Raw genomic sequence first — 8,872 nt, forward strand, 5'->3', positions numbered from 1 at the left:
ATTATTATTCTAGGAAGTCAGATAGAATGGCAAGGTAATTTTCTCCTCTTCTTGCCTGGGAGAACAACCAAGCCCATGAACCTCAGACAGGCAAGCATCCCTTATCCTAGAAAGAATCAGGATGTTTGGTTTAGGACACTGAGGATTATTGAGGCTGACCTGCCTGAGAGTAACTCCCCTTGGGCTCAAGTTCTAGGAATTGTAGATTCCTATATCTGCAGAGCATAGAAATGGCATGACTTCTGGTTGGGGTAGTACGTGGCTACCTGCTTAGTGGACAAGTGCTGTTGTAGCCCGTTCAGCCTCTATTGCCCCTGTTTCTGGTAACAGGACCACGGCACTCCTTGGGGAACCACGTTTCCCTTGTAGTCAGTTTCCCAGGGGTTTCCCAAGGGTTGACTTCATTGTTATTTTCAAGGAAGGGTATTGTCATCGTGTGGCCAGAGTGTTTTTCATACTTCTGGCCTCAGGAGTGGGTCCAGGGATGGGTATACAACAGAAGCCAGATAATGAGGCTTGCTTTCTCACAGTGGGAAGGTCCTACTCATCTCCTGAGACCAGAAACTTGAGTTGCTTCCACGGAGCACTTTGCTGCCCTCTCAGAGAACCCATCACACGGGCTCGCTCTTCTCTTTTCTTATCTGCCTTCCTTGGGGCTGTGACGTGTAGGGACAAAGATTATTTTTAATTTACTGCCAGCACACATAATAGGGAAATTGGCCCATGGTAGGTACTCAGTCAACTTTTATGGAATGGCAGCAGGGTAAGGGTCAGGAAGGAGATTTCAATCTCGGTAACGGGGAGGGTCAGGTTGAGTAAGGACAGGGCCAACGGCTCTGGGTTCTGGTGAGATCACACTTCAGAGCTGATCGCCAAAGAGCCTTATTAAGAAAACAGCATAACTGAGAACTGCAGTGATGTCTACGGCAGACCTCCAGTTCCCATTACTGACTCCTGTAATAGCTTTTCATTGCCTTCTCTTTCCTTAAGAAAGTCTCACATTGTCATCCAGGCCTATTAAATGTTCTGTGAGCCCATTATCAAACTAGCATTTTCAGCTTCATTGAACACATGTAGGACATGTTGTTGTGTTTAAAAAAAAAAGAAAGAGAACTATGAGAATAAGCACAGCTTGCACTGGGGTAATTATCTCCTCTCCAACAGCCTTTTGGAAAGAAAAGATATTTCTAATTTTTGGAAAGCTGTACATCTAACAGGGTAAACGGTCACTGATTAGATTAGTAACTCAAAAATTGAAACCCAACATCAAGTTAACTTCTCCTCCCCCTCTGCCCTCCACCTCTCTGGTCAACCCTTCCTTCTCCATCATAAAGAGGGCAATCACACAGATTTTTGATGGATGCATTCATTTTGTATTGCATTTCTGTAGGAGTATAAAGCAAGTCCCTAAATCTAAGTGGTGAATAGATCCCACACTTCTGATGGTGACACTGGTGTTCAGACCAGGGTCACCCTGCATCAAAGGCCTGGCTCAGAGTCACAGATGTGCTGTGGGCAAAGAGGAGTCCTCAGGGACCCTACAGGCATGGGGAAGAATCGAGGTCTTTGGCTTATCTTTAGCCATTTGATGGCCACTGTCTCCAGCGCTCAGTGTCCTGTCTTCAAAGTACCTCTGCAGATGGGTGGAGCTGAGGCTGAGGCCTGGCTCTGACATTTATCAGCATCACAGTCATCACTTAAGCTTTCACGAGCTCCAGTCTCCTCACCTGTCAGATCTGAGTGACAACATTGCATGGATGGTCTCATGCAAAGCCATCCATAAAGGCAAATATGCACCACGGCTGCTCAGAAAGGCTCACCTTCTTTTCAGACCATTATCTGACCCTCTTCCCACCCTCCCAGCTAATCTGAAGTAGAAGACCCTGCCTGGGTGACTCCAGATCCCCAGGCCCACAGAGGAAGGTCGTCCACATCATACAAAGATAAGCAAATTGCTATGAACTGCACAGAGAAAGGCATGAGTGGCTCAGGTTTCTGGAGCCAAGGAGGCTTCCTAGAGGGAGTGGCAAGGGAGCTGCCCCTGGGAGGAAGCACAGACATTCCCCAGAGGAGAGAGAAGGAGAGGGTTCCTGGGAGTGGGGCTTGAGCGGCGTGTCACGGGCACATGGGGAACATGGGGATGGAGAAGGTCAGACTCAGCCACTGAGGGCATCAGGCTGTATCACATGACAAGGGCTTGTGGATCAGTGGCTCTCAGACTTCATGGACTTGCGGATCATCTGGTGAGTTTGTTAAAAATGTAGCACCCTGGGGTGGAGCCCAGGAATCTACATTTAACACCAGCTCCTGGGTGATGCCATGCAGGTGGTCAGAGGAAGACATGGAGAAACAGGGCTACAGGTGATGCAGAATGAATACAGGTCAAGAACTTGGGAATCCCCGCCCTCCCCAGGTAGAGGAGTAGGGTCTGGCGTCTCAGGATCCTGGGCGTGGGGTAAGCTAGACCATGGGCCTGGGGTTAGTGGGTGTGAGGGGATAATCTGAGAAACAGGAGATGGAGGAGCCCCAGAATAAGAACCCCAGACAGATGATCACAAGTCTGTTAGGAATCATCAGTGGCTGGTTGGGTAGCGAGGGCAGATTCATTCATGAGGGTTTCAGTTTTGAGGCGTGAGTTTGAGAGGAGAGGAAGCTTGGAGGCAGGAACACACCAGGAGCAATTTGTGTAGTGATGGGCGTAGAGTAGCAGCCCCTGAGGCTCTAGAAAGAGAGGTAAAAAATAGTATATACTGGGCTTCCCTGGTGGCGCAGTGGTTGAGAGTCCACCTGCCGATGCAGGGGACACGGGTTCGTGCCCCGGTCCAAGAAGATCCCACATGCCGTGGAGCGGCTGGGCCCGTGAGCCATGGCTGCTTAGCCTGCATGTCCGGAGCCTGTGCTGCGCAACGGGAGAGCCCACAGAGTGAGAGGCCCGTGTACCGCAAAAAAAAAAAAAAAAAAAAAAAAAAAAGTGTATACTAAATACCTGACTTTATTCTACTTATTAACCCTTTTAATTCTCATAACCACTCTAATTAGAACAAATAGAACAACTCTCAAAGAATAGACAAAGAAACTGAGCCCCAGAAATGAGCTCAGTGAGTCCGTTGTGGATCAGAGGCCCAAACCCAGCCCCTGTGGGTCCAGACCTTGCAGGGGATGAAGGGCTGGGGATCTCAACAGCCACACTGCTGCAGCGCCACCTTTGACCATGCATGTGGTCCCAGCTCTGCATAGAAGGACCCGGGGTCCCCTGGAAGTGCTGAGACTGGAGGCCGGGAGGCCAGGTGAAAGATGCTACAGTCTGCCCTGGGGCTCTGGGCCATTGAGAGAGAGTCAGCCTGGAAACGACTTAAAGATGGAGAGAGCAGCAATTGGTCGTGCCCTTGGGGGGCCTCTGAGGGACCAACGCTGGCAATCACCTTCCTTTCGGTGGATCACTCTGACCCTGGTGTAGGCCGGGGGGTGTTTGGTGGGAAAGTAAGGACACTAAACTCAAAACTTGGGATGTAAAGGAAGAGTTACGAACCCTAGCAGGCAGTATGGAGTTGCCAGGAGAAAAGACTGAGCCTTCTCTCACATAAGCAAAGGCTGGGAGGCCAACCCTCTGCCTCTGGACCCTGTGGCTCCCTCCCCTGCAGCTCTCTGAGAGGGTGGGGCTCAGGTGTGTAGGTTTGCCCCTCCAGCAGAGCCTCTCCAGCCCAGATATCATCTTTCCTTCAAAGATGAACGCACATTTGAACACACATTCAAAGCTCAATTCTGTTGCATCTTGACTGTATGATCTTGAGCAAGTTGTTTCCCATCTCTGAGCTTCAGTTTCCTCATCTGTGACATGGATATCATAAGTGACTAGGGATTGGCTTGGCTGTCTCAGGATCCTGGAGGAGGGTGAGGTGAGACAGGGGAAGGGAAAGTGCTTTCTGCACAGGTGACAGGAGGCATCATTGCATTTCCTCTAGATCAAGTTGCATCTGTGTCCTGGGCATCAAGCATCCCTTTAATTCAGAGAGGTGCGCTCTTCTGTCGCCCAGGAAGGTGGTGATGCTGCCTACCTTTGGGAGAATCCACTGGGGATTTCTGGCAAGTTAGCATCTGAGCAAGGCTGAAGAAGCTTCAGAACAGAAAGAGCAGTGTTGCAGGTGTCTGTCTGTGCTGGTGTGCTGCGTGTAAAGTCACAGTGAATAATAATTGGCCGCTTCATGTGATCCACCCTGGATGACAGCCAAGGAGGTGGGGACAGCCAGTCGATAGCAGAGACAGCCCACAAACTCCTGCCACCGTCTCAAAGCGAGCCCCTGGCCGGGCCGAGTCCCCTGTCAGCCGGCGAGGATGGTTGTGGGAGGCCAGAGGGGAGGGGCAGGGAGGGCCAGACAGGCTTCAGGGGCCAGCAGGAGCCTGGCCTGCTCAGAGGCCATGCTGAGCGTTTGGGTCTTTGCTCTGAGCACTGGGAATTCATTGAAGCCTTTGAAGCAAGAAGGTTGTACGATCAGTTTTGTGTTTCAAAAAGCTGGTTCAGGCTGCCAGGTGGAGAATGGACTGAATAAGATAATTTGTGTCAAGGGCTTTGCTCAGGTTCTGGGGGCTATAGTAAGTGCTCAGGAAACATAATCCATTGCTGTGATTAATCTGTTAGCTGCCAGGTGCCTGTTGGGAGTGGATGGTAGTTCAGCAAATGGGCTTCAGGCACTTCCTGTCTCTAACAAAGGGACGGAGTCGTTCCAGCCTGGCTCAGCCTGGCAGCTTTCCTGTCGAGCTGAAGATGCTCAAAAGGGAGCCCAGCCAGGCCTGAGACAGGGGTGAGTGAGAGCTTCCAGTATGGAAGGCAAGGCAATCACTCCCTACCTTGGTGGCTCTGGCCCACGATCCCCGCTTCACAGCCCTCCTGCTGGTCTGGGCCAAGTGACAGCCTGTAGTGCTGGGTTCCCATGGGGCTCTGGTTGCCCAGACCTGAAGAAGGAAAAGCAGGGACAGCACACAGGGACAAACCAAACACTCCAGGGGAGGACCACTTGAGCTGATTCGAGACTCCAGTGGGGAAATGGGTGGCCCTACAACCTGCCTACTCAGGGGTCTCTCTGATCCTCCCTGGGAATATGAACAGGAGACAGCCTGCAGTTGGGGGTCACCCTACCAGGCTCTAGCCACCCACGGCCACCTGTAGCAGGGGTCCACGAGGCCAGCACTCCAGGGACAGTGTTGCAGGCTCCTTAGGGCTCTTTTCTGTTCCATCCTCAACACAAGACCCTGTCTTATACATGCAGGTGTTCTCTGTCCCACAGGGCCTATCGGACACTTGAAAACTGGCTCATCAAGTTGATGTGCTGGAGGGTAAAATACACACTAAATATCCAAAAACTTAGTATGATATTAATAATGTTAATTATCTTACTAATAATTTCCCACATTGGTTACATGTTGAAGTGACAATATTTGGGATATATTGGATTAAACAAAATACATTATTAGAATCGATTTTGCCTTGTTTCTGTTGGCTTTTTTTTTTTAATGTGACCACTAACAATTTAAAACTTGTATATTTGGCATGATATTTCTATTGGATAGAGCTGATCTAGGGTTTAAGTTGGTGAAAAGGGTCCAATAAAACAAAGACAAACAAAAACCCCTTTAGTTCTCTCTAAGCTATAAATAGAGGAGAAGGGTGAAGTGAATCCCCTTGACTGGTAAGGTGTGCAGAGGAGTCTCCAGTGCCTTGAAGTGGGATGATGGAAAAAAGCACCAGCATTGTAGGGAGAGCTTCACGGATTCATAACCCTGCTCTACCTACGCTTTCTCTGTGATGCTGGGCAAGTCACTTAACTTCTCTGAAGTAGGTCAGACTCCTTTGAATAAAACAAAGTTGGGGATGTAAGCCTAGCAGAACTGCTAAGAGGAGATTAAATGGAAGAATGGGTGTAAGTTTCCTAGCGACGTGCTTGACACTAGGAGACATCAACTTTACTTGCGTTCCCCCCAAAATGTGTGAGAAGGCCACTCCTGGCTGAAATTTCAGAATTGGGAGGATCCTTCTGCAACCAAGGCTGAGAGTCCTTCTGGTCCTTTAGATTCATTCATTCATTCAACTCTTCTTTGAGTTGGCTAGAATGGTAGATGAGATGGACAGGATACCTACCATCATGGATATGGGCCACCCTTATGACCTGCGTTGGTAGGCATGTTGGGGGTTTAGGGATGGGAGTGTGTGCTTTCTTGGCAAATGCCAGGAGTTCTTTCTGCTTTCCTGGCACAACACTCAGCTCCACTTCCAGCTCAGCCAGGCTCTTCCATCCCCACTGGAAATGGTTGAAACCCTCCCCAAGTCACTCATTTGTAACCAACCCTCTTGTCAACGTTGTGAGGCTCAGTGTCACAATTTCCATAAAGCCAGGCTGAAGGCAGCCTGTTGGTGAGACCCAGTTCCTCATCCCACTTCATTCAGCCTCCAACTCTTGAAGTCCACTTCATGCTATGCAGGTAGTCCCCGGGGACTTCTTCCACTTCATGGTGATGCCCAAGTGATGAGGGTCTCTTGTCTAGCAGTTCACCTCCCTGCTGAGCAGGTCAGAGCTTCAGGGGAAAACAGAGAAGAGAAAACAGAAGACCAGGGTCTGCAAAAGGGGAAATGGGGTCTGGGGATTCTCTGAGCACAGGCAGAAATGAGGCTAGGTGTGAATTCAGAGTGAGGGACCGTGAAGTCCACCATCATCCATCCTCCTATTGAAACCCTGGAGTATGCTGAATACATTGCATGTAGTATCTCTTTGAATTCTCCTAAAACCCTTAAGGGTAAATCCTATAACATCCAGATCTCTCCTGACTCACTCAAGCTCTTTCAGAAGATGAGTGACAGAGTCTTGTTTTAAATGCAAATCTCTTATTCAAGAACCCTATACCAGACACCATATACCCTACATGCTTGGGAAGAGGGTTGTTAAGAACATTCCCTGCCATTATCTGACTATTTCATTTGTCAAAACTTAAGCCCACAGGCCAAAATGAAAGTTCAGGGGACGATGTCTGAGTCCTTTTAGGCCCACCCAGGACACATTGCTGTGCGTGGTGCCTTCCCTTCTTCTCTGCTCTTTGTCCAGACTGGGTGGATCTACATGGTCCTTCTTGGAGGCACAAAGATATGCACACACCAAAGCTATTTGTGTTGCTTCCTAACTTCAAACTATTTAGGAGGAAAAGATTTCTTGACGAGTTTATTCTTATTCAATGCAGTTATCAATACAGTTGCTGGGAGAATTAAAGGCCATGATATTTGAACCTGGCTCAAACAGGGCACAAATTAATGGCACGATCACTTTTAAAGAGTTGATGTATATGAACATTTTTCACAGAATGCTTGGCCTATAGAAGGTGCTCAATAAATTCCCAGGAAGGATAAGCCGTTATCAACTCATGTGACCTTAGCAAGGATGGGGGCTGCAGTTCTCCATCTTGGGTGTTCAGTGAAGTCATGGGGAGATCTTCTGAAAATGTAGACTCCTGTAGTCTCCTCCCTGCTAATCTGACTCAGAAGATCATGGGTGGAGCCACGGACACTGCATTTTTAATAAGCTCTCCGGGTGATTCTTACGTGGGTGTTCCTTCTGGGTTACTCTTTGAAATTCACTGGGCTGGGCTGATGGATTATATGGTAATTAAGACAGAGAGGTTGGAACACAGGACAAGTAACTCATGCTGGGAGAGGTGATTCGGGTGAAAGATGTAAACCTGGATTATGGGATGGAAGCATAGAAGTATTCTAGGGAATGGGGTGGGAGTGAGGGGAAGGATGGTCTTGGGAGTGGGGAGAAGGCACTTCAAGGGGAGCTGGTGGTATTAGAATGCACCCAATTCTGGGGTTCTATGCTTTTATGCTTGGGAATCCCTGTGCCTTTCATAAACGCTCCCTGCTCTGCTGAAATAAATTTTAAGACCCAGTTCAGCTGTGACCTCCTCTAAGAATTTTGCCTTCAGCCCCTAAGGTAATTTAATTACTCCATGTATCCAGTACAAGAAGATCTCTTTCATGTCTCTATCCCCAATGACCAAAAAAGAGCTGACAGGTAGGAGGAGTTTAGTCACTCAGTAATGGGGATTGAATGGCCTGTTTTTTAGAATAGCTAGTGAAGACTTTGAGGGGTTAAGCTTTAGCAATGCTATTTTGTGCAAGGATGTGGTGGGCAAGCCACCAGCAATGTGATGAGATTCCCTGATCCTGTGGGTTCAGGACTGGAGGCCAACACATGGGCTCTGGGGGAAGGACTGAAATATTCCCGTTCAAGTGGAAATTGTGTGGGGATAGGTCATCAGAGAAAGTGAGGGGTGAAAGAATAGGATGACTAGCCAGTGTTCAGAGAGTATAAAGGGAAAAAGAAAGAGGGAGGGAGGGTGAGGGAAAAAGAGAAGGAGAGATGGAGGTGGAAGAAGAGAGAAGGAGAGATTTGATACCATTAGTCTCTATGCTATGCCTAAAACTAAGTTATGTGTATTAATTTCTGAATATTCAGAGCAGCCCCCATTCAAAAAAATGAGGAATTTGGACCTGGAATATTGGTTAACTTTTTCAAAGCCACACCATCCATTAAGGGACCAATCAACTCTTCTGACTCCAAGGCTGGTACTCTGTCTTCTACACCACGTGGAAAGCAAATGAGCTGCATGTTTGTCTTGTTGCCAATTTCCCATTTCTGTGGCCATATTGGACATCACCAGTTAATCATTTTTTTCCCCCATTGAGCCCAAGTAAAACCTCAGAATCTTCTACCATGTTCCTGCACATACCACCTCCCTGTAAGATTTAGCATTTTAAATCAGACTTCCTTGCTCTTTTTTTCAAGCTTAATCTATTCCAGAACTCAAGGGAATTTATTTCCAGTGGCTA

Source organism: Mesoplodon bidens (genome assembly GCF_964165515.1).
Source record: "Mesoplodon bidens genome assembly, chromosome: 15".
In the NCBI taxonomy this organism is placed as follows: Eukaryota; Metazoa; Chordata; class Mammalia; order Artiodactyla; family Ziphiidae; genus Mesoplodon; species Mesoplodon bidens.